This window comes from Notothenia rossii (assembly GCF_949606895.1).
Source record: "Notothenia rossii genome assembly, contig: SUPER_11_unloc_1, whole genome shotgun sequence".
Taxonomy (NCBI): Eukaryota; Metazoa; Chordata; class Actinopteri; order Perciformes; family Nototheniidae; genus Notothenia; species Notothenia rossii.
In genome coordinates, this window is record NW_027640356.1 from 42,920 (window position 1) to 70,000 (window position 27,081).

The window sequence follows — 27,081 nt, forward strand, 5'->3', positions numbered from 1 at the left end:
AGAAAAAGGGCATATGCGAGATGCATTGTGGGACATGTAGTTTATGGGCAACGTGCTTCTGTAAATCGCCATGTAACCGTATAACAAACATATTATATTCTTTGCAAGCTCTTGTGGGGCCACATAAAATGAAGTCACAGGCCGGATTTGGCCCCCGGGCCTTGAGTTTGACCCCCCTGGTATAGAAAGTAGGCATTCAGTTACAATACCACATCATTTACAACAATTATTTAATGATGGCTGCTGAGTTAAAGTGGGCCTTCACAGAGAACAAGTCATTGGTTTCAATCTAGAGTTTTCTGGAGTCTGAGTGGTGATAATGATCGCCAAACTCTGTAAATTACGATTTCTGGAACGCAGAGCGAGCCGGAGGTTCTGCTGGGATAAGGTCACACAGCCAGAAACAGCAATAAACTAAAACTGAAGTCAGACGTCTAAATAGAGCAGGACTCAACCTAGTCCGCCACATATCCTCTATTTACTTTTCTTTCACTTCCCACATCATTTACTCCATCCTCTGTCGGCTAAAGATAACAGTTTTCTTGCCATTTTACAGCACATCTCTTGATTTATTCTATTCATCTTATCCAAAGTATCTTACATTTCAAGAAGAAGCTAAAACTGTTTTTGGAATCCAATGAGGTGATGACGTTCCTGTCATTTAATAACAATTAAAATATAAATTACAAAAAGGGTAGAAAAGCACAGTGAACGTTGCCGAGCAGAATATGATTTTGATTCCCTTCATCCATCTGTTTGTTAGATAGTTTCTAAAGAAGACGATAAATATCTAAGTTGTAGTCAGTGAAGAGCATTGAGAGAAGTTCATTTTGCCAATGCATTGTTAGGGCACCGTCAGTCGGAGCGAAGGACCAATCAAATTCTCTAAAGATATCATTATTGTTGCAATGAACTGTGTTTTTTAGAGCCTACCTAGCTTGCTGGATCTTTTTGGCACCCTCAGCAGGACTGGTGAAAAATGTGATATCTTAGGGGTGTCATTCTCAGTCCCCCTAAAATGTTCCTAAAATTGAGCCCCTCTTTTTGATTGGACCTACAAGTATGGCACTTGGTAGGTATATGTAGCATATGAAGACGCACTAAGAAGCCTTTTGGAGATATATCGTAAAACAAAGAGGACGTTGGCCATTTTGGGTCCTTGAGTTTTTGTCCAATCAACAATTTGGTCACAATCTAAAGACCTCAGCGTGGCGAAAAAAGTGCATTTTGACGTAAAACAGGAAGTTGCTATAACTCCATTATATATTTTCCAACATGCTATACCAGCCATGTACCCAAAACTTTCGTGGATGTGCAAGGCCTAGCCATCGCTTCTTGCAACTTTAATTTATCTTTGTTCTTCATGAAAACAGTTTACTTTCATGCAATCAAAGCCAGCTTCAATTTGATTGGTCGATACAACCAGAAGACTACAAGCTGACACATCTAATGTTACACACTTAATGTTTTCAATATCAAAACCTTGTTCTGTTTACTTTATATTTGATATCCTTAAGCAAATATCTGTTCATTAAGATTAAGTTGAAGCCAACCAACACAGATCCGAACTACAAGAGTCCTAACACATACTGCTAATTTAGCATGAAAGCTGATGGATTTCTATCCTTCTATTGGGTATGTTCCCCCCACATAAAGTATGATGTCCGTTGAAACAAAGTCAGCAGACATGGAGAACTATTGTCTGGAATTCACGTACTAACCACTGGAGTTTACCCTCTAACTCCTTCAAGGTTCTTTGAGCATGCTTTCTCTCAACTGATTGTGCTGTTATGTTAAATGTTTGTTGTTTGTGTTTCATGTATTGTGTCTGGATATGGAGCTGCTGTGATGCAAGTCAAATTTCAGACTTGATCTGACCAATAAAGTATTATCGTATCGTATCGTAAATGGTAAATACAAAAAGAAGAATAGTTTAAAAAAGTGAAATAGTGAAAAGTGCATACCTGCTGTATTTGTTGTTCATGCAAAGTCCCAGCTAATTGTGAAATGCATTGAACGTCTCACAGTGATTCCTGTCCTTGTTTTTGCAGTCCTGACTGGCCTCATTTTGCCTCATTATTTGCAATGGCAATAGTGTTCCATTACATCTTGTTCCTGCCAAATGCAAGAAGTTAAAATCACTTTAATGTTCAACCGAAAAAAAAAGTCGAGAAAGAACCGCACTTTATTTTCAATAGTTGTTTGGCAGCGGCAGCAACAGGCACCGCCAGTGCTTTATACTCGCCTCTGTCAAGCCAAAAAGAATAGAGTAGCCAGTGGAGAAAGAGGCTAAAACTTCCTGTTAGTGAAGCACGTTATATGAGGTGGAAATCCAGGTCTTCAGGGGGTGAGAGTGAAGTGGAAGTGGAATAGAGGGAACATGCATGCACACATATACATGAGGGTGAATCTGAAATAGGAGTTTTATTGCAGAAGAATACACTGGACTTTTCCCAAACATTTAAAAAGCACATTGTCGAAGCAATTTTCTACAATATTGTGTTTTTTCTCGACATTTCAACGCCTCAAAGTCTTTGAATTATGCATTAGAAAGTATTCTCTCTGAGGCGTCAAACGATATCTGTTAGGCATAAAAGCATGGCGTCCATATAAATTGTTTCATCGTCCACTTTCTCTCGTTATAATCCTATTCTTCCCCCCCCCCCCCCTTAGGCCTAAAGCATGCTGGGAGTTGTGTTTCATGCCGCTGGTGGCTGGTGTTCATTTTGTGGCAGACGTCAAGACTTCCCTTCTTGATTTTACTCCGTGATAACCGACTCACAAGGTGACTAAAGCCGGGGGATTTAGTGCGCATGTGTGTTTTATACTCGAGGTTGTTCGCCGGAGTGTGCACGCACATGTGGAACATAATCTGGCAGGATAACACGGTGTATTAAAGAGGATCCAGACAGACGACCACCCGCTGTGTGAGTAGAAACCTGAGCAGGTCGAATGAGATCTACAGTGGAGTTTCCCAAAAAAAGAAAATGGCTGTGTTCACACGGCAGCTGAAAATGTCTCAATTCTCTGTTTCAAGTTATAAATCACTTTTTGTGAAGATCTTACCCATATGTACATCCATCAAAGAAGAAATGTCGATTTGAGGCCAAAGGAATACACAAGCAGCATTATTTATTTTATTTTATTAAATTAATTGTCTTTTTGTGATTGGTTAGCAACCAATTGTGTATTTAGGCTATACAGTATATCTTATAAGGTGTTTGTCGTTGTGTTTGATTCCAACTTATAACTGCAAGCCATTTCTATCTCCTTTTAGCTCTGCTTTGGTCTCCACCAATTCCAGATTGAAATATTTGGGACCTTTGCTGCTAATGTCACCGTGTCCTGATGTCCCGTCAATTAAACGTCTATTTAGGCCAGGGGTGTCAAACTCAATTTCATCGCGGGCCACATTCGCATAAAGGTTGCACTCAAAGGGACGGTTGTAACAATATTAACATATAATATATATATAAAATAATGTATATTACATTATTGCCTCTGAATTGGATTATTATCGGATAGGATAATAACTTAGTAATCAACTACGTCTGAAAGCAGAAGTCCAGGGGCAAATAATTGCAAGTCTCTTCAGTGCGCATGTCCAAAAACGAAATGCATTGTGGGACATGTAGTTTATGGGCAACCTACTTCTGTAAATCGGCATGTAACCGTATAATAAACGTATTATATTCTTTGCACGCTCTTGCAGGGCCACAGAAAATGAAGTCGCGGGCCGGATTTGGCCCCCGGGCCTTGAGTTTGACACCCCTGATTTAGGCTATGAATCAAGCAGACTTGGAGAGACAACATTCATCTGTTGTTCTTCTGCTGCTAGTCTTTCAATTTGTTGGTGATGTCGATAAAGGTCGAGAGTACAGCTGCGTATGGGAAATGGGTGATAAGAGCACTCACGTTAAACCGAAACATTAAAGTTGCAGGACAAACCCGAGAGATGGATTCTAATTCTCTCTGGGTCTCTACTTTCATGTAATCCTTTCTTTAGACCCATTGCTTGTACAACATATGAATTAGTGCAGGTTTAAAGTCTTGAGTTACCTATTTGTTTCTGTGGATTAATAACGGCAAACGAAGTCAAATTAACCTGGATATCACCTCCATGTCAAATAAAGTTCACCGTAAATATAAAGTGCTTTTATGGACTAATTTGTCACACAAGGGGCACACAGTACATGTGCACTAATGACTCCCTCCCGCCATGGTTGGTTGACACAGCAGCCCTTTTAAAACCCAAACTCAAAACCTCACAATTTCCTTCCAGTCACTCGGAAATTATTGCCATATCATGTTCACTATCTGCCTCTGCTAGTATGAGTAAAGGCTACTTTTTGCTCTGAGTCAAAAGATGGTGTTTATTTTCATCCCAGACTTGGCGCGGGGAGCCAGCGCTGACACGTTGTAAACACGCAGATTGGATGTTGGATTAAACGGTGTCACTGAAACTGGAGCTCTGCGTAATGATAGGTAATCACATGCGTTAACATAGTTACATGATTCACAGTGGAAGACGGCGATGAAAGCCAGAGCCAAGCGGAGACAACATACACTAAATATACTCAAATGCACCAAGCAACCACCGTATACGTCCACCTTAATGGATGGAACAAATGCGTTGGGTTCGTTCGACCTTCAACCTCTCCAATGATCCGTTCCTTCAGTAATGGGCCTCCTCTTCCAGTAAACTCTCTCCTTTTCCTTCCCGTAACCTTGTGTATACACGGTCTTCAAACCACAGAACGGCACGTGACGGAAACTGATGTGAAAATTGAAGATGGAGTGACTAGTCATGTATTAGCTGGAAAAAAAAGACATCCTTGGTCTTAAAATACAATGGTTAGAAATGATGAACATGCTGAATCGATTATCACCAACTGTACTTCTGCCATAGAAAGGAAACCATGCCATATTTCTGCCTTTACTTTGTGTTCATTCTGGGAAAGCAAAAGAAACTAGTCAGGATTTGTCTCACTGGCATACCTGAAAAGCAGAGGTGGGAAGTAGTGGAGTACAAATACTTTGTTACTGTACTTAAGTACACTGTTCTGGTATCAGTACTTTACTCCACTACTTATTTTTCTGCCGACTTTTTACTTTGACTTCTTACATTTTGAACACAAATACCTGTACTTTCTACTTCTTACATGTTGAACACAAATACCTGTACTTTCTACTTCTTACATGTTGAACTCAAATACCTGTACTTTCTACTTCTCACATGTTGAACTCAAATACCTGTACTTTCTACTTCTTACATGTTGAACTCAAATACCTGTACTTTCTACTTCTTACATGTTGAACACAAATACCTGTACTTTCTACTTCTTACATGTTGAACTCAAATACCTGTACTTTCTACTTCTTACATGTTGAACACAAATACCTGTACTTTCTACTTCTCACATGTTGAACTCAAATACCTGTAGTTTCTACTTCTTACATGTTGAACACAAATACCTGTACTTTCTACTTCTTACATGTTGAACTCAAATACCTGTAGTTTCTACTTCTTACATGTTGAACACAAATACCTGTACTTTCTACTTCTCACATGTTGAACTCAAATACCTGTACTTTCTACTTCTTACATGTTGAACACAAATACCTGTACTTTCTACTTCTCACATTTTGAACCCAAATACCTGTACTTTCTACTTCTTACATGTTGAACCCAAATACCTGTACTTTCTACTTCTTACATGTTGAACACAAATACCTGTACTTTCTACTTCTCACATTTTGAACCCAAATACCTGTACTTTCTACTTCTTACATGTTGAACCCAAATACCTGTACTTTCTACTTCTTACATGTTGAACTCAAATACCTGTACTTTCTACTTCTTACATGTTGAACTCAAACACCTGTACTTTCTACTTCTTACATATTGAACACAAATACCTGTAGTTTCTACTTCTTACATGTTGAACTCAAACACCTGTACTTTCTACTTCTTACATGTTGAACTCAAATACCTGTACTTTCTACTTCTTACATGTTGAACTCAAATACCTGTACTTTCTACTTCTTACATGTTGAACCCAAATACCTGTACTTTCTACTTCTTACATGTTGAACTCAAATACCTGTACTTTCTACTTCTTACATGTTGAACCCAAATACCTGTACTTTCTACTTCTTACATGTTGAACACAAATACCTGTACTTTCTACTTCTTACATGTTGAACTCAAATACCTGTACTTTCTACTTCTTACATGTTGAACCCAAATACCTGTACTTTCTACTTCTTACATGTTGAACACAAATACCTGTACTTTCTACTTCTTACATGTTGAACTCAAATACCTGTACTTTCTACTTCTTACATGTTGAACTCAAATACCTGTACTTTCTACTTCTTACATGTTGAACCCAAATACCTGTACTTTCTACTTCTTACATGTTGAACCCAAATACCTGTACTTTCTACTTCTTACATGTTGAACTAAAATACCTGTACTTTCTACTTCTTACATGTTGAACTCAAATACCTGTACTTTCTACTTCTCACATGTTGAACACAAATACCTGTACTTTCTACTTCTTACATGTTGAACACAAATACCTGTACTTTCTACTTCTTACATGTTGAACCCAAATACCTGTACTTTCTACTTCTTACATGTTGAACTCAAATACCTGTACTTTCTACTTCTCTCATTTCCCAAACAGGCTGGTTCCTTTAGTCTGAATGTGTGTTTGATGGCGTGATCATTATTATTTAGAGTCATTGCGTGCCTATTGATTTGAACATGATCCGTGTATCCATCATTTCCTGGTCTTCTCTAAAGAAGAGGGACCAATGGAAACGTTGTCATGTTGCCGTTGTTCAGCGTGGAAACATTCATTAGCTAACAATGACATTATTGTTCTATTAATATAAAGGGAGGTCAGGTACTCTTTAAAACAGCTGCTAGTTATGGGTACTTTTTACTGAAGTACATTTCATAGCCTCTTTACTTTGACTTGAGTAAAGAAGTTTAGTCAGTACTTCTACTTTCACCAGAGTATTTTTAAACACGAGTATCTGTACTTCTACTTGAGTAAAGGATGTGTGTACTTTTGCCATCTCTGCTGAAAAGTGCAAAAACAACCCCAAATCCTGTAATTTTCCAATCTTTCGTGGTATAAATGCTCATGAGCGGGCCGTGGTGTGACCTTGATGGCCGGATTGTTAGAACGCAGCGATGTGATTGGCTCCTGCAGGATCTCCAGGGAGGGCTGTAACAGTGCAGAACAACAATGGGGCCAACGATGCTGTGTTTAGTCTGCGTCTGCGGGGGCTTACAGCAGATTTTAGCACTTTGAAACGAGACCCCGGCTTTCTACCAAAGACTTTAAGACTCTCTTGCAGCTAGCTTATTACATCTGAGTTTACTTTTCATCTGTGTCCAAAGCACACACAAACATCATCACACCCAGACCTAAACCAGAAGCATGAGTTGATAATATTCACCGTTATAATCTCCACCGGTCATCTCTGGGTGCCGCTCTTTTTAGGGACTGTGTAACAAAATACTGGGATTAGCTTTTTTACAAGTAAGACTGCAACTATTAATATTCATTCTCCTTTGGTTTAGGAATACCAAATACCTCACCCGCATTATAGGACAAACGACCCACGTGATCCAATATAATTGATCGCAATAATCACTTCAATCAGCATCAGTTTGGGCCGATAATTACACGTTTTGAATGGAAACACCAGAGGCCTGTACTACGAAGCTGGTTCAACCTAACCTGGATATGTTTGAGTTATCCGGTTGACTTAATCCAAAACAAACCCGCTCTCGCTAAACTCTCCTACGACGCTGGCTATCAACTCGATCGCTCAAGCGAGACGTGTCCTATCTAGTTAGGTGCGCGTTCACATGAAAGGGGTGGTATCTGGAGCATTCGACCAATCACAAACATGGAGAAGCGTACTGACAGCGCAGCGTCATACTTCCTGAATGAAAAGTCAACTATAATATTAGACATATGAAGAAGTTAAACTTTAAACATCCATGACTTAAACACTTTATCCAGGATCAAAGCCACATAGCTGCACCTGCAAGGTGAATACAGCTGGTAACAGAACAAGTGTTTGAATGCGTACATTAACAGGTTTATGATATCATTGCCCCGTCTAAGACACGATCTGACTTTAATTACATTTGTCTCGAGTGTTTCGTCAACTTAATGTGTTGCTTAAAATAATACTTCTGCACACAGTATGTGACACTGTGAGTGTTGCACGGCCAGATACGGCTCAGCTGACTCAGATAAGGAGATGATACATTATGATGTGATATGCCGCGGACTGTACTTAATGTTACTCTGATCCGGTTGCTTATGTTGTGGCAGATATTTAAGTAAGCTTTCTTAACGCTAATGTTATAATAGTCAGATTGCTCTGAAGATGGGAGGTGATATTCTATTAATGTTCACGTTCACACAGTCTGTGATTTTTGCCGGCCGTCTTTCCTGCAACGGCAGCTTTTCTGTATTTCCTTTCTCCTGTAATATGACTTGATCGCTTTAAACTCCGCACACTGAGCTCTGATTGGTCAGCAGGCAGTGCTTTCACTGAGTTGAGCTCTTAGCCTGCAACCTAACCTGCTCCGGGGCAGGTTAGCCGCGGAGCATAAGTTACCATGGAGATCTAGCCTGCTAAAAAGAGAACCAGCTTCGTAGGACCGGAAAGCCCGAGTTTTCCCTGAAGTTAGCCGCTAAGAGAACATCCTGCTTCGTAGTATACCCCCCAAGGCTTATTTGGGGTAAAAACAAATAAGGGTACATTTTCTGCTACAAGCATAACACACTCTAATCCAACAAGATTGTCGGTGTTCAATCTGAATTAGTTGGTAATATAGGGACAACTTTTGACACAGAAGAAGAAAAGTAGTCTATTTATTACTTTTGAAAGCAAAACAAAAACTCTTCAATCAAAAATAACAATTACGTTCTTCGCTCTTTCCTGACATTATTAATACATTACATTTTGGTGCAGATACGAATCAAAGGACAAATTAGATATTAACATTTTGTACCTTTGCAATAAGGAATAGCCTGGGTGGAGGTCTGCCTTTCAAGCTTTGATATAATATTTGTTGTTTGTTTTTCTTGGAATAAAACGATATCTAAATGAGAAAAAGTAAAAATGGTGCTTCCATGCTTTCCCAGAAAATATCCTGTTAGCCAAAACTAAAAATGTCACCCCGCCTTTTTTGACCTCGTTCGCTTTCCTCCATCATTTGTATACGGTCCCTTAAACTACCCTGAGAAGGTGTTACGTAGCGAGGCAGGTATGTAGTCTAGTTTAGAACTGGCTTTTATTATTAGCTTGTCAGTCCACACACACACACACACACACACACACACACACACACACACACACACACACACACACACACACACACACACACACACACACACACACACACACACACACACACACACACACACACACACACACACACACACACACACACACACACACACACACACACACACACACACACACACACACACACACACACACACACACACACACACACACACACACACACACACACACACACACACACACACAGTCTTTAATACTTGTCTCTGTCAGACATCTTCTGGTTCCTGCGGCTTCCCAGAAGGAGCCTTGTCTAAATAAATGTCAACTTGCGAGCAGGCTTTTAAAAAACCCACAGTGGTGTGCAGAGGGAGAATCCGGCTTGTCAATCACGTCACGCATCCGCCTGCCCCGGAGTTTACGAGAGACGACTCTGGTGGGCTTTCCCCCCCGCTCCGTCCTCCTGCCATAACAATGGGGAGGCATGTGGAAGTCCAAAACACACAAATAATCAGGTGCTGAGCATTTACAGAGCTGGTGTCTACAGCTCCAACCGGTCTCGCTGGGTTCAAGCCAAACCTCCTTTTTTGTAGTTTTTTATTTTTGTTAGACAGGGCTCAGTGATTGGCTGGTTATTTTTAAAGTATGGGGAGTTAAGGCTTCTGTCTGACTTGTGGTGGAAAGTAAAAGAACAAAACGTAATGTTACCCCATTGCTGAAGTGAGGTGAAGAGGGATGCTAATTGTCAGTTGGCTGATGTCTTAATGGCTGTGTCACTTTAACTGTTTTGTTTTCATTGCTTGTTATCTTGTCTACAGAATAATTTATTAACACTGTCCCTTTTTAAAATAAGGGACAGTGAGCTTTTTAAAACTGAAAAATGTGGATCAATACTAGTTTAGTAATATTTTGACCTCAGTTCTTGGAGATTTTCCTGTTTTGCGATTATTTTTGCTGAATTTCATTACATTGAACTTATATGTTACATCTTATGTTGAACGACATGTCATGTGAAGATGTTAAGGATATGTTTACATGTAAAAAACCCATTGTGTTTGGTATTTTCATTTCATGTAAGAGTTAAAAAATGACAGATGCTGTTTAGAGCAAGATTGGGATTTAACATTAAAAAGTAAGATTGAAGTTTATTCATATATAAATATAGTTTTATTACATCTAACATGTTGTTTTTAAAGGACACTTTTTATATTTGTAGGCAGAGATGGAGTCAAAAAAAGTAATATATTACATATTACTTATTACTTGTTTACATCCTCACTCTGGGTTCGGGGGTCCTTAGCTATTAGCTTCACGTTAGCATGTCGTCTTTGCAGGGGCTTGTTGAGGTTTAACGTTGTGTTTGCAGCAGTGGATAAAAGCTTCTGGCCTGGACACAGTTTGCACCTCACCGTCACATTCCTGTCCTTTCTTCGGACGAACTCAAACATAATGGGCATACCTCCACCCCTCGAAAGTTATCACTGTTGACTCAGCCATATTTACTGTTACATGTTTACCGCAAGTCGCGCAAATGTTACGTAAATATAAACCCTGTGGCTGAAAATCCCTCTTGTCTGTCAAAGGGAGAATCTAGTAATTCTGTATGTTAGTAGGCTAACCGTAGTGTGATGTAACAAAGTAATGCGTGTCGGGCAATGTTAGTTAGCTTACGGCCCGTCCACACACAGGCGTGAAAAAAATCTTTCAAAGCTTCGCCCATTCACTTGAATGGGGTGACGTAGAAGATTTTTAATCTTTGCCGAACTGCATTGTGGGGAGCGGATTATGGCTTGCAAGCATCGTGAGCATCAAAAGTTGAGCAATGTTCAACTTTTGATGCTCCCGATGCTTTCGAAGCTGTTATCAGCCAATCAAATCCCGTTTAAGCAAATCCCGCCAGTACAAGCGCTAGCCAATCAAACCGCGTGCAAGCTGGGAGAGCCAGACGACCAGAACTATTTACCGGGATACAAACCGGAGGAACCAGGCATGGAGGGACGTGGCAGAGACAGTGGGTGAAACTGGTAGGTTTTCGCCTGTTTGGAGAGTTTATATCCAGTTTACTTCGTTTTAACATTGCTATTGCTTTGTATGTCGGGGGCGGGAGATTCATGTGATTGGTTGTTGGTCGCGTTACTCGCAAAAAATCGCCAAGCTTTCAGACATGCCCAGCATCAACATTTTTCAAGATTTTTTTCATGCCTGTGTGTGGACGGGCCGTAACTTTAGTGTGATTACTGAATTATAAACATGTTACACTACTCCGTTACCGACAAAAGTAATGTTATTACATTAACTTTTTAACGCGTTAAACCCAACTCTGTTTGTAGGCCCCTTAGCTGGTATGGCCTCTTACTTTATACACTAAAAACCCATTTATACTTCATGGCTCCTACTGGCAAAACCACATTTGTCATGAATTTGTACGTAGATTTTTGTCCTATGGTGACCTGAATTAACAGTCTATGTAGAACACACACAAAGTGCTTACTATTAGCAACACACACTCTTCTGCATCTTGTACATTACAAGAAGCAGAACTATTGTGTTTCTGTATTATATTCAACACAACTCGCAGGAAACCAACATTGAAGGTATTTTATACTAATGATCGGTAACACTTTACAATAAGGTACACAAAATGTGCTTAGTTACTCAGTGAGTAAGGAACGACTAGATAGTTAATGGTTAGTTAACGAGTTACTCTTTTTGATGCATTACTTTACTTGAGGGGACACAAACTGCTTAAGTAATGGTAAGCTAATCATTAGGTAATGGGTAACTACTCTTTTTGTATGCGTTGCTTGAGTTTACGGTACCCAAACTGCCTAAGTAATGGTAAGGTAAATAATGATGACTTAAGCAGTAACACGTGAGTCGGATCCATCTCCACCAGTCGATCCAGTGTGGGACCCAAGCCAGCCGAAGATGGCCGGTTTAAAAGTGCCCTGCTGCAGCGGACCATTGCTTCAATCAAAGTCACCCATAAGGTACACAACATGTGCTTGATTACTGCTTAGTTACTGAGGAACGACTAGATAGTTAATGGTTAGTTAATGAGTAGTTCCTCAGTAACCAAGCAGTAATTAAGCACATTTTGTGTACCTTATTGTAAAGTGTTACCTAATGATCTTTTGAGCTGATAAATGAGTGACAGTGGAACCAGTTTTAGGAAGAGGCCATAATCCAATCCACTATAAAAACTTTGAGACCAAAGTGCTGTACAGAGAGATAAGTTCACAAAACATAGAATAAATACATTTAAAATAAAAGATACAAACACAAAACAAACCAGATTAAACGTAATGATTAAAAAATAAATAAATAAAATAAAACAGCCATATAGTAAAAACGATAGACCACTGAAAGCAAATAAAAGCAACAATCTACTTGTTTCCGAATGCTAAGGAGAAGAGGTGGGTTTTAAGACGGGATTTAAAAGTAGACAGTTTGGGATATCTGATTAGCAAGGGCAGGTCGCTCCACAGTTTAGGGGCGGCAGCAGAGAAAGCACGGTCCCCTCTGCGCTTAGACTTCGTTTTTGGCACCCTCAGGAGCAACTGATCAGCTGACCTGAGAGTGCGTACCATACACACAGAAACACACACCACATTGACCTACAGTAAAACACACTGAGTGCAGCCATGTCGTCGTTTAGCTGAAGCCTGATTAAAAGTGTCACTCTAAATCACAGGGTTGATTTCAGCACTAAACCAGGCCTGAGGCTGATTGGGGAGAAAATGATCAAGTGGGGGGGAGGGAGGAAATGAGAGAGACACACTGGGATTCCCTTCAACACGACGTGCTGTTGTCGATGAAAACCAGTAAAACCAAAACACGTTTCTCTGTGATATATTTCGAAAGCGTCGAAAACATTTACTGCGCTGTAAACTTTTTTGGGGATAGTAATGGAACTTGACGTTTTGAATTTAATTAGACGGCGTGAGTTTGTAGCAACGGTAGCAGCGAGTGTTTGTCTGTACACATGTTCCTACTTTACTGTGAACTCTGGTGACCGCGCTTTAAAAAAAAGAAATGCACAGCAGTGGGCTGAAAGCAGGAGGCCAATAAAAAGTGGTTCAGGTAGAGAGAGAGAGAGAGAGAGAGCGAGAGCGAGAGCGAGAGCGAGAGCGAAAGAGAGAGAGGTTAACAGCAAGGTCTATGTGGACAAGTTGTTCATCTATAAGCAACATAATGTAACTGGTCGCGGACCCGTTTCGAGTGGGTCGTGGATGTGTGAGTGAAAAAAATAAAATTGGATTTTTTTTTTTTGGGGGGGAAAAAGTCAAACTTTTTTTTGAAGGCCCAATTTTCTAATGCTGCAGTCGGCGTTGGACTGAAAGTATCGGAGACCATAAACGGTTTTGAAAACTTCTGTCACGTAGTGATCATCTTCTCAATAAAATATCTTTGCTGATGTTTTTTCGAGTCTTCTGGCCAATCAGAATCAAGATTGTAGCCGGAAGTCCCCACGGAGAATAACTTTGCGGTAGAACTATTCTTTATACATCCATGGGTACAACTTCAGATACAAATGAACACATAATGAAGTATGACCCCCGGTTTGATGATTGACAGGTCACAGAACAATGGGGGCTATCTACCCTTACCCACAATTTAAAGTAATTCACACAGACTCTCTCCTCTTTGCTCTTCTCGCAGCAAGCTGTCAGAACAAAGTCAAAAACAAACAATGGCATAAAATATTATTAATATGTCGGGTCGTAATAGATTTATGTATTTTCTTCTCAGAGTGTACCAGAATGCATAGTTTATGTTAGTATTTCTAAAAATCTGTACTTCACTTTTATTAATATTGTATTCTGCAAAGCGTATATATTACAGCACGATTTTTTGTTGAGTAGATTTGAGTGCTTCAAAATGTTGGGTCGCGATGTGTTGACCAAGTAAAAAGTGGGTCCCGAGGCCTGACCAGATGAGAACCACTGATCTACAGTATCACCAGGCAACTAGAGAAGAGCTAGTTGCTAATGTGGTTCAGCACTTAATTTGTTCCTCATTAGCACTTGCAATTAATCTGCATTTAAAAAAATTATAATTAAGAACTTGATCACATTAACTAACCAACTTCCTCCCATATTTCGAACACGGATGTTTACCATGGATTGCACGGCATTGGAAAGGCAAAGAAAACCGAGACACTGGCACAAACTACATGTATTGCATTGACTGGGCATCAGTAAGAACCACCTATACACGTGTATATATAAGTATATACATATTTTAATACATATTTGTATATATATTTGTATTTTTGTATTCGGGATTGTGGGAAACGGTATTTCGATCTCTCTGTCTGTCAAGTAAAGTTGACTTTGACACCTTGCTGTAACGGCACACCTGATCTAAGACAAATGGAAACTGCACTCATTCTCTAGATGTGGTGAAAACAGAGGAAAGATATTTTGCCGAAACATGCGCCAATTTCCTGAAATTGAGTTGAGATGACTGTAGGAACAGACAATGATGGCAATATGATAGTGGCACCAAGAGAAATACGATATGAACATACGTGTTGTGCACATTACACAGAGGGAGATCTCAGTGGCTTTTTGACGTTAGAATAAAGTAAATAACTAGGGATGTCCCGATCACCTTTTTTTGCTCCCGATCCGATTCCGATCATTTGATTTTGGCAATTTGCCGATACCGATTTTTCCCGATCCGATCTTTATGCAATGCATTAAGAGAAAAAAAAGCATTCAAGTTGTCCCTTAAGGTTATTTTTTTATTTAAATTGGATATTCTATCCAACATGGATATAGCTTCTTTCTTTCACTGCAGCATTGGATCAGTTCAGTTGTGCAGCATTGGATCAAAACAAAATAAAGCTTATCAGTACTCGTTAGCTTACTGCTACAATTAGACTCTGCGCCCTGCCCACTCTGTTGCCACATTTGAGAGAAATAATCAACCAGGTCTATGAAAACAAGCCCCAAAGAAGCAACATATACATGATGTTCTGTCATTTGAAACCAAAACTAAGGCCTCAGGATGACTTTAAGACTTGAACATGGTCATTTTTGTTTTGTAACATTGAATACAACATTTAAAAAAAAGTATTTAAAAAAAAAAAAAAAAAATCCCGATCCCCGATTTTTTTCCTCCCGATTCCGATCTTTTGAAAATCACGTGATCGGCTCAGATCCCCGATCACGTGATCAGATTGGGACATCTCTATAAATAACTCTTCCTGTATTGGATCAGCAGAAATGGATCATTATTGGGCATTTAAAACAATTAGACCGTCTTTAAATACAGTAGAATCCATTTTGCCTTGTTAACATTATTACATTAGATTTATTTAATTAATCCCACATTGTGGAAACTGTTGCAGCTGTGACAAAACAATTTCCCAAATTTGAGAAGTATATATATAATCTAGTCTAAATGACCTTAATCTCACTAATTAGTACTTGTAGAGATGGGCTTTCTGATTTACACCCCGGCTCCTATCACTCACATACATACTACACAGACATATCAATCCTCTTGTCTTACACTTGAAAGTCCCCAAAATATTGAAGCGTATAATGATTTTCACAAGACATGTTCTCATATGGACATCAAACAGATGTGGCTGATCCATTGGGGTTTATTTTTAGAGCCAGTTTAGGTGAGCAATAAAGTATTAGTGTGCATCAGGAGGATTTGTTACCACACCCATCACGTCATTTTGAGTTGCAAACAGAGAAAATAGGAACTATTTAATGTGAGCAATGTCCTAAACTGTTAGACAGGCCACACATATTAGTCATACAGTTGAAAAGAAGAAATAAAAAGTTATGGCTTCTGTGACTCAACGCTAAATGTCAAAGTATTAACATTAAGCACCGCAGAGAACTCATCAGGTCTCTAGTCACTAATCTCAACAAAACAAAGCACTTAATCTGATCAATTTATGATTTTTGGTTGGCCTTTTAGACTATTTATTTCCAAATAAACTAAGATAAGTATTGCGAAAAAAGTAGTTTGAGCAGAGGGAATAACAGAAGGGAAGAATGAAAGAGATATTGTTAAAAAAAAAAAAAAAATATGAGGAGGGGAAAGACCAGAAACAAGTAGGAAACCTCCGGTAAATGTCAGGAGAGCAAACGTGTGACGTCAGTCGGGAAGGTGACACCTCAGAAACCAATGAAAGTTTCCACTACACACACACACACACGTACACACACACTACTGTTTGTGTTGCTATGTGTTTGTTGGGCCGGCTGAGAGGTGTGTGTGTTGTGAGAGAGGAGGGGCAGACATGGTGACTGTGTTTGTGGCGCTGGGCGTGTGTGTAGGTGGTGGCAAGGGTGTGTGTGGGGTGGGGTGACTGTGTGTGTGTGTGAGGGTGTGTGAAGGCGTGTGTGAGGGTGTGGCATGTTCAAAAGTGTGTGTTTATGTCCCGGAGGCACGCAGTAGCAGTCTGTGCAAAATAGGAGAATGTCAATAGGAGCTAAAGTGACGCTGATGTCATGGCTATTTTTCCAATATGTGCTTATATGTTTGTCTGTGTGTGTGTGTGTGTGTGTGTGTGTGTGTGTGTGTGTGTGTGTGTGTGTGTGTGTGTGTGTGTGTGTGTGTGTGTGTCATACTTGCCAACCTTTAGACCTCAGAAATCGGGAGCATTTCAAAATGGGGGGGGGGGGGGTGCTAGTGGATCGCCGGAGCTGTTAGATTAACATTAACATGCTTAATGTGTGGGCTGGAAAGGAGTGAGCAGAGAGTAGAGTAGTTGTCGATTCTTGTTCTGTTTTCTGTGAATATCTGCCTCACCCTCTCAGAATTTGAGTTGCGCGCGCGCTACTAATGAGACGTGTTACCATGGAAACCAAACAATGGTGTAGCTGTATTAAAGTCCGAGTGGAAACAGTCGTGTGTAAATCTGATTTTTTTCAGAAATCGGGAGAAATGCGGGAGAAATATGAGCTCGGGAGGAAACCGGGAGAGGGCAATGAAATCGGGAGTCTCCCGCGAAAATCGGGAGGGTTGACAAGTATGGTGTGTGTGTGTGTGTGTGTGTGTGTGTGTGTGTGTGTGTGTGTGTGCGTGTGTGCGTGTGTGCGTGTGTGCGTGTGCGTGCGCGCGCGTGGGTGTGTGTGGGTGTGGTTGTGCCCTGGATGGATTTGCTGCGTCAGTTGAACACTCTTGTTTTCCCCTGTTTGTGTTTGAGCCTGGTCAAGCCCAGCCAGACGATCGATGGCTGAAAGCAGGTCACTCTAAATTACTGGAAGACCATTTTTAAGATAAAGAGGATGCTTAGGATGCTAGCAAAGAGCTGGACGAGCTAACAGTGCTAACCTGACCAGAGGTTGGGCGATACACACCCTCAACAACAGAATCATCTCTGACCGCCAGTACTTCTTATCTTATCGTATCTTATCTTATAGGCAGCGCGCAGTGCAGACGACCATTAGCAAGTCAGTTGGGCGCACACAAGCTCACATGTACTTAAATATATGAACGATGTTGTTGGTCTTTACATGGTTTTTATTGTAGTTTGTTTTATTTCACTGCTATTTTGGACATAGTTAGTGAAAGTGCTGACATAGCTAACAATGTTAGCCTCAGTGAAACCCGATATCTCCCAATTTTAGAGCAGTTTTTTGTGAGATGCTTTACGTTTTGTTCTGTGGACAAACGCTGCTATTTCACAATTTGAAAAGTTTGGGTATAGCACAATATGAGCGGCAGACTTTAGCGAGCTGTTTTAGACGGAGTTAGGTTAAAGCATTGTGTTAAAGCATTAAAGGACATTTTTAAAGATTTAGTCAAGTTTACCACTTTGATAACTGTATGGTCATTTTGGGTGTTTTGGATATAATAGTGGGACAAACTTGATTAACTACCTACCTATCTATCTATCTCTAACTAACTAACTATCTACCTATCTAACTAACTAACTAACTAACGATCTATCCATCCATCTATCTATCTATCTAACTAACTAACTAACTATCTATATATTTATCTAACTAACTAACTAACTATATATATATGTATCTAACTAACTAACTAACTAACTAACTATCTATCTATATATCTATCTAACAATCGAACTAACTAACAAACTAACAATCTATCCATCTATCTATCTATCTATCTATCTATCTATCTGACTATCTAACTATCTATCTATTTATCAAACTAACTAATTAACTAACGATCTATCCATCCATCTATCTATCTAACTTACTAACTAACTATCTATATATTTATCGAACTAACTAACTAACTATCTATCTATATATCTATCTAACAGTCGAACTAACTAACAAACTAACAATCTATCCATCTATATATATCTATCTATCTAACTGACTATCTAACTATCTATCTATTTATCAAACTAACTAACTAACTAACTAACTAACTAACTAACTAACTAGCTAGCTAGCTAACTAACTAACTACATGCTTTATGACTCTATTCATAATAGTACAGAGACCGTAGACGACCCGATAACTCCAGTTCCTGTTAAAGTTTCACAAACAAATGTGGGACAAACAAATGTTCCAATGTACACAAGCCAGATATTGGTCATGTGGTCTTCAAAATGTTTTTCCATGTTGTTCTTGAGACTAACAGGAACACTCGTGTTGACTGTTGTTTGCGTATGCTTCCCAACACCACCCGACGTTCCAATATCAGTCACGCCAAGAACATTTAAAATTGCACACACACTTCTGCAGAGTACCACAAAATCATAAAACACAAACTTTTGCTCCGATTACTTTACCCTGATAAAGTTTGCACGTCGTTCTGCAGATTTTAGGATAATTTGATCTTGGAAAAGCTGCATGATGAAGCTAATGTGACCCTCCGTGTGGGAGCAGGCCTCACACACAACATGTTGGCATGGCACCTCCAATCAGCTGCCTGTAAAGCTGTCAGTGTGACCGCAGAGCCTGGAGGTAAACAGCTCTGAGCTTTCCTCCTAACAAACACAGGGCTTACATGTTACTGGTTGGCGTAAAATAAAAAGGGGGGATTTAGGTGGAGGAAGAGGACTTAGAGAGAGACATGTTGCATATAATGTTGCTAATCCCATTTCAAAAGCCGTACATCATCGCTGATTTTGTTTTCCAAAACAGAAAGTGGTCCGAATTCCTCAATATGAGATCATTACATTTCTATCACGGCGGATCATATTTCTCTCGGGGTATAATTGTCTCTGCCTGCAGCTAATTATTTGTGTAAGCCTGCGCAGGCTACTGCTGCTGGCTTTTATGGGATATATTAGTTATTTCAAATGACGTTGAGCACAGCAGGAACACAGTAACAGGTAGTTAAAAAAGGGCTGACACTTAACTGTGTGTGTGTGTGTGTGTGTGTGTGTGTGTGTGTGTGTGTGTGTGTGTGTGTGTGTGTGTGTGTTTGTTTGTGTGTGTGTGTGTGTGTGTGTGTGTGTGTGTGTGTGTGTGTGTGTGTGTGTGTGTGTGTGTGTGTGTGTGTGTGTTTGTTTGTTTGTGATGGCTTAGAGTAAGCTTAAGAGCAATGCCACACAAGTGCTGGGATTCATAAAAGCAAATGAAAACAGACTTCCTTAGTTAACTAATAACTATTATTAATAGAAACTTTTTTTGCGCATGACCTGTCAAGAAGGATGTAGGGAAGGTTGTTCCATCGTTTTGGGAACAATACCTAAATGTGTTTTTTAAAATAATAACATAATAAAAAATGTGGTCTTGTTCTTGTTCTTCTCAACAATGCCATTTCTTAGTATTATAGTCAACGGTTTAAAGTTCATACAAATATTCTAAACGTTTGAGCAGCTGTGAACACATATATATATATTTTCGTATCGTTTCTATATTTGAAACCTATTTGAGTATAATGAGAGAAAAACAATTAAATCATTATGGTCATCTTTGAATTCAACCTAAAGATGGAGGCCCACGGAGAATGTGTAACCGAGTATCTCCTCGAAAGATGAATTATTTTCAAATACCATCAATCAAAATGTCAGAGTATGTGTTCCTTCTTCTATGGTGAATATCTCATTATAACCGCGTGTGTATTCTGCAAATATAAGAACCTGTACACATGTAGAATTACATTAGACGAGGTCTGGAGGGTTGTTGCTTTAGAAGCTGTGGTTTGGAGGTGAAGTCAGATAGACAGTCTGCAGACCTGAGTGGGCACCACCACACGATGATACTCAGACCCGGGCTGTGGCTACTTCCTGGCCTCAGATCTGCAGAAAGACCCGGAGCTTTCATGCCGCTCTCACAGGCTTAGCTCCTACTTGACAGGAATACATTAGCAGTCATTACGGCTGCGTGTCCACGTTCTTCTCGTTCTGTAGCGAGTCGCTGCTCAGAGCTGAGAGGTTTGTCACAGACTGAGATTTCCATTATGTGCCAGATCGGTGCCAATTGAAATGCACCAGGCGCTGACACGCTGTAAACACACACATGGGGGAGAGACCAGGTGGCACGCGAGCTACTGACGCTGAGCCAATAAGCTCAGGTCAGCGCTGATATGGGGACTTTGAGTGTTTTTACAGAACAACCACCCAACAATATGAACAAGAACGGACTTTTGCCCCCAATACAAACTCAAAGTAAGTCAGTACATTTTTGGGATCATACAGAATAACCACACAACAAGCATCGTTAAGGAACCTGCTTCCAAAGTTTTTCATTCAGTACAGAACTACACCGAAGTTTGATATGACAATAAACCTTTTGAACCTTGAACAATAGGAAAAGAAAACAGACTTTCGCCCACAGTACAAACTCAAAATACTTTTCTGAGGGGCCACAAAGAAAGAACAATCCTCAAAATAATGAATGAATGTGATTTAATTCAAGATAAGGGGTTACATCTTACCTCTTATATGATCTTAAACACACACACACACACACACACACACACACACACACACACACACACACACACACACAAACATCACACACACACACACACACACACACACACACACACACACACACACACACACACACACACACACACACACACACACACACACACACACACACACACACACACACACACACACACACACACACACACACACACACACACACCGCAATAACACTGTCAGCGTGAGCGGTGAGACAGGCAGTGCTGCCACTGTCTGTCTGTCACCTTGTCATATAAACCTTTACAACACAGCTCCCTGGCACACGCTGGGTGTGGATGGACATCTAGTCACTGCACAGATGGTGTGTGTGTGTGTGTGTGTGTGTGTGTGTGTGTGTGTGTGTGTGTGTGTGTGTGTGTGTGTGTGTGTGTGGATTTATAATTGAGACCCCATAAACCTGTGTCTGTCAGGAACATGTACCTGGATGTGTGAGGGGTTAGCTGAAGTTAAAGGTTGTGTTGCTCTCTCGTAGCAGCATGCATATAAACACACTCTGCTACCTGAAGTCCATATTGGAAATACAAGTGTGTATCACAACATGAAGTGAGTGTTTGAGCATCACAGAGCTGCAAAAATGCGATCAAAAGTAGTATTTAGTCTCTTAAAAGCTTCTACACTGCAACATGTACTTTTTTATTAGGTGGATGGATTATCTACCTAAACTCTTGAAGTTTTGAAAAAGTGTATCTTTGATGTATAATCAGTGTCTACATTAGAAGTTGGTCAATATATCTGATGCTTCTAACTAATGTAAACATGTCTGTGAAATAGTATTAAAGATAAATGTAAGGTTCAGTTGTGTTGGCACAACAACCGAGCCCTGAATGTGAACATCAGCTGTTATTAAAATAAAGAAACTCAACAGGGTTTCTTTGACTTTGATTACGGCTGATAACAATAGATGAAATCCAAACTCACTGAGCTTTAACCTTTGTCTGTAATCACACTTCCCCTCAAAGAGCTGAGTAAAGCTTCTAACATTATTGAAATCAATGTTATTTAAATGGAGGGAGAAGAAATAAATGATGTCACAGTCAATTAAAGTCATAACAATCAGAATTTACATCCAAAGCTGAAATGAAAAAGATTGTTTAGGGATGATGAATGCACAGTGACCTTGAAGTTAAAGTTGTACAATGTGTGTGTGTGTGTGTGTGTGTGTGTGTGTGTGTGTGTGTGTGTGTGTGTGTGTGTGTGTGTGTGTGTGTGTGTGTGTGTGTGTGTGTGTGTCATTATCCTGCTGCAGGGGCCCTAACCTTTCTTTATGGGGAGCCCGTGGCGTCCCTCAGGGCAAATTAGGGCGCAGATCGCTGCATTTGAGGAATATAAACGTGGCCATTGAAAAAACAGATTGTTCCAATTTTGTCGTTAGTTTTACTGCCAGCCATTTCGAGCTGTCAGAAATATGAGTTGGAACAGCTTGAAGAATCAGAAATACTTTATTTATCCTTTGGGAGATTTTGGTTTTGTGACACTTAAAATAAATAATAATAATAAAAAAAAAAGGGAAAGTATTTTGACAAAGATGAGAGGCAAGAATAAGCAAATAAGAAATTCAATAAGAAATGTCAAATAAAGTTTGTATTTTTCATTTTTGTTCATATTAATAGTGGATGTATCATTTCTTTACGAGAGCTACATCTTGTTATCCGTATCAGAATGCAGGTTTAACACCAAATATGTACAAATAACTTGGTTTAAAAACACAATAAGATAAATTAAGTTGTAAAAAAACTATAACTATTTAAAAAACGAATTAAAAACAAATACTTCCATAAACATTTTTTTTTTTAAAGAAATAGAAATATAGAACACAGTGCAATAGACACAGCAACAAATCTCTTGAAATCACAAAATGTGCAACATATAGATCTGAAAATGCAGTACTTGCACCATCGTCTTGCACTAATTCATTTATTTTTGCACTGTTTTTGGTTGTGTTTCTGTATCTTAATGTTGAATTGTTAGAGCTGTAGCTATTGTGCATTTAACAATAAAACCTTTTGATCTTACATGCAGTGTCTCAGTCAGTAGATTGGACTGTGAGCTGGAGGGTCGTCGGTTCAAGTCCCCGAACAGACCTGAATATGGAGTGTGGACTGCTACTTGGAGAGGTCCCAGTTCACCTCCTGCCCTGCCGTGGTGCCCTTGAGCAAGGCACCGGACACCCCCCTTCCCCCCCCCCGACTCCCATTGCTCCCCGGGCGCTGTACAATAGCTGCCCACTGCCCCTAGTACTAGACTCCTGGTACTAGGATGGGTTAAAGCAGAGAACAGATGTCACTGTGTGCTCTGCATGTGAGAACAATAAAGAGGGGTTCATCCCTCCATATTCTAATTCTAATGATTTATTTCCAACTGGACAGTGTAAGATGTATAAGTATAATATAAATGCTTTTATGTTTAGTGTCTCTGCCCTGTTCTCACAGGTCTTCATTCTGTCTTGCATTTTTAGACCGTTTGTGAATAAAACTGATTTAATTGAATATGATATAAAAACACAAGGCTGAACGCTGACTCCCACCAACACACACACACACACACACACACACACACACACACACACACACACACACACACACACACACACACACACACACACACACACACACACACACACACACACACACACACACACACACACACACACACACACACACACACACACACACACGAGAACACTATCGAACACACACACCCTGTCTCTCTCTTAAAGATACACACTATCTGAGGATTATATTGACCTCTTGTACAAACACACACAGTGTAGAGCGGGGCGGCAGGCCGAACACTAATTGTCTGTGTGTGTGTGTGTGTGTGTGTGTGTGTGTGTGTGTGTGTGTGTGCGCCGCAGCTCTTATAAAGGAGCAGTTCAGCTCACGCTGTGCTGTTATTATGCGGCTCGTGACCCTTGTGAAAATGTTATGGTAGCCAGGCTCTGGATTAGGTGTCAGCATGGAGGGGGGGCAGCTACTGGAGGATGGGGGGGGGTGCTGAGCGCTGCTGATGAATGTACTCGATTGATTGCGAGTGTGTGTGTGTGTGTATTTGAGTGTGTGTGTGTATAAGGAGGGATGTCCTTTTGTCTGTCGTACACACAGCACTAGCACTTGTGTTTGAAGGCCCTATACCTCGTGCGTCTGATATTTAATTTAAAATGTTGAATTACTTTGCTTAAGTTATAATTTCAATAGTATACAAGGTTCATTTATATTTTACTCGATATTTGATGTGTATATTAACATTGTGTGTTTAATAGAGATACTCTCTCTTTTGCTGTTGATGTGTATTTATTGTTTATGTTTATTTTCTATATTATTTCATGGTTAACTCGTGCAATGCCTTGTGTACATGTTGCTGTGACAACATAAATGCATTACCTGTGCCTAAGTATAGTAAGCAATTACACATATAACCTTTTAAAGGTTGTTACTGACCTCTGAACAATGTTTGCTCATTGCTTTAAATACTAATATTAAGGAATTGGTCCTAGCATATTCTGAGTCAATGTTTTAAATAATATGTATGATATATGGAAAAGACGTGATTAAGCATTCACAATGTTTTGGGGTTGATTTGATCCATATGTTTGTTCATCTGCCTGAGGTAAGCCACACTGCTTTAATATCTGTGCTGTAAAAATAACTTCTTTCCCTTTCGTCTTGATTTCCACTTTTCCACATAACTTTTAAAGCATTCGTTATTACTTTAATTAAAGGTGTTTTAGTCTGAGTTCTGCAGGTTGTTCAACGGACACACGGACAGTCTTCTCAAAGTCATAACAAAGGGAACAAGGTTTCCTGAAAATACAGTGATAACACACACACAAACACACACCCCCCCCACACACAACAGCTGTGTTTCCACATGGTGGAGATGTGCCGTCAGAAATCCTCTCTCTCTCTCTCTCTCTCTCTCTCTCTCTCTCTCTCTCTCTCTCTCTCTCTCTCTCTCTCTCTCTCTCTCTCTCTCTCTCTCTCTCTCTCTCTCTCTCTCTCTCTCTCTCTCTCTCTCAACCCCCCGGAGGAAAAGCCTGTACGGAGAAGCCAGACTATCAGACTCCAGGAGCACCGGTACCCCCCCCCCCCCGACACACACACCCTCACACTCACACCCTCATCATTTCCCCCTGCACATGAGTCAAAGGGCCCTTCTTCTCCTCGCCAGCTGACTGCAGGAGAGAGGGGGCTGAAGGGGGGGGGGGGGGGGGGGGGGTGGGTTTGGAGTGGATGAGGGACACAACGGCTTCAAATATGGTACAAATAAACAAATACAAATGCCTCATCTGCAGCCTCTCTGCATGCTTAGAAGACAAAGGCAAAACATGGATTGCATGACAGAATTGAGGATACATCTTATTCCATTCATACTGGTAGAGTGACATCTTTTTCAATTAGTCTGATGCCTAAAAATGGAAATGCATGATGGAAAAGTCTTCACTTAAATTAACAAAAATATAAATAACACTACAGTACACATTTGCTAAAGTTGTCGGATTAAAATAAAACCATTTGTATTTTTATGAATCGGGTTTACATTTCATGTCAAAGCTCTAATGGAGCTAACATTAGCGGATAGCTAGATAGCTGGCTGCAGCGGTATACAATCAGCCAGAAACTGTTTTAATTTCAGCTGGCAAAATTGGTGTTCACCGCATAAAAACTAGAAGCTACTTTCAGTTTTTATTTTTTAAATTCAAAGACATATTGTTTTAGAAATCACCTAGAAATCAAAATGGTTATTAGGTAATGTTTTCAGTCCAAACAGCATAAAATGTCATGGATAATTTCCACAAAAATAAGAAAACATTCACTTTTTCTGTCAATATTGAGAAATGAAATATTTGGTCTACCGCAGCCCACCTAAAGATGCTGCAATGAAATCCTTCTACTACCTGCTGTAGCCCACAATAACACACACACACACACACACACACACACACACACACACACACACACACACACACACACACACACACACACACACACACACACACACACACACACACACACACACACACACACACACACACACACACACACACACACACACACACACACACACACACACACACACCCCTCCATTTCCCTGCCTCACGTCACATCACACCTGAGCCTCACACACACAAACAAACACGCACGTCCAGAGTGTTAAAGACGAGACCCACCTGCTAATCGCTCACACAGCCTGGCTACTGTAACCAGAACACACACACACACACGCTCATTATTAATGAACACACACATTAACAGTGCACACACTTGCCACAGAGTGAGAGGAGGTTTCCCCACGTTTCCTCCCTCCTCCTGCAGCCTCACACTGCACTACTCGTCATATTGTACTAAATGAACACACAATAACAAGTCATTCGAGTGGGTTGTGGTTGAATTTAAAGGTCCCATGTCATGCCCATTTCTACTGATCATAGTTCCATTGTTGAGGTCTACTAGAATAGATTTAAATTGTTCAATGTTCCAAAATCACATTGGTTTCTCATACAGCATCTCTGTATAGCGTGTGTATTCACTCTCTGTCCTACACGGCTTGTTGGAGCTCCTGCAGTGCTCTGATTGGTCGGGACGTTTCGAGGCTCGTTGCTGCGAGGAGCGGACATGTTTCCGGGTCGGCGATACAGCGAGAACAAGCGAAACTCATCCTGAGCACACGAGCACTCACAGCCGAAGTAAAAACAATAAGTGTGGCTTGATATTGAGTAAGAAAAAGGTTTGTAACGCTGAGAGAATGGGTCTGCAGAGAGCATTTCTCCACCATCCCAACTCGTCTATTACCAGCGTTCAGGGAGCTCTATGCAAGTCAATGGGACTCCCTGTTAGTTAGCC

At 40.2% G+C, this 27,081-nt stretch overlaps 1 long non-coding RNA gene across 1 annotated transcript in view; it reads left to right on the forward strand.

Annotated features, from left to right (window-relative positions):
* LOC307025919 overlaps positions 1 to 27,081 on the forward strand; it is a 55,799-nt gene that overhangs the window by 7,698 nt on the left and 21,020 nt on the right. The gene's annotated exons all lie outside the window — the stretch shown is intronic.